Here is a 348-nt window from a genome sequence, read left to right as displayed (position 1 = left end):
TCAGCCTCCATATGGTTGTTAGCTCGGTAGATCCAGCTTTATGACAGAGCAGTCACAAGCAGCAACACGGTTTCTTGGTTTTAACGTAACGTAAAGGGCAGTCATGGATTAATGGTGTTAAAAATCAGGTTCATTAAAATAGTTAATATAGTTAATTAAACTAATATTTAGCCTACTAGTGCCAGCATGGTTTAGTGGTCCACATCCTAGAGAGGGCTCTACTGGTGGAGATAAACCGGTCTTTGTTAGGGTTCAACTTCTAATGAGAATAATGAGAACTTTTATACTTTTTATGGGAATGTAAAGTTTGGGTAAGACATATTGCTTGTGTGTGTGTGTGTGTGTGTG

At 38.5% G+C, this 348-nt stretch overlaps 1 protein-coding gene and 1 long non-coding RNA gene across 4 annotated transcripts in view; both read right to left on the bottom strand.

Annotated features, from left to right (window-relative positions):
* The window catches only part of LOC116707340 (uncharacterized), a 217,341-nt gene that overhangs the window by 49,542 nt on the left and 167,451 nt on the right, over window positions 1-348 (bottom strand). The gene's annotated exons all lie outside the window — the stretch shown is intronic.
* Window positions 1-348, bottom strand: part of LOC116707357 (uncharacterized) — a 37,567-nt gene that overhangs the window by 35,911 nt on the left and 1,308 nt on the right. The gene's annotated exons all lie outside the window — the stretch shown is intronic.

This window comes from Etheostoma spectabile, chromosome 19 (genome assembly GCF_008692095.1).
Source record: "Etheostoma spectabile isolate EspeVRDwgs_2016 chromosome 19, UIUC_Espe_1.0, whole genome shotgun sequence".
NCBI lineage: Eukaryota > Metazoa > Chordata > Actinopteri > Perciformes > Percidae > Etheostoma > Etheostoma spectabile.
Note: the sequence above shows the minus strand (reverse complement) of the source record. Positions and strands in the feature narration are given on the sequence as shown.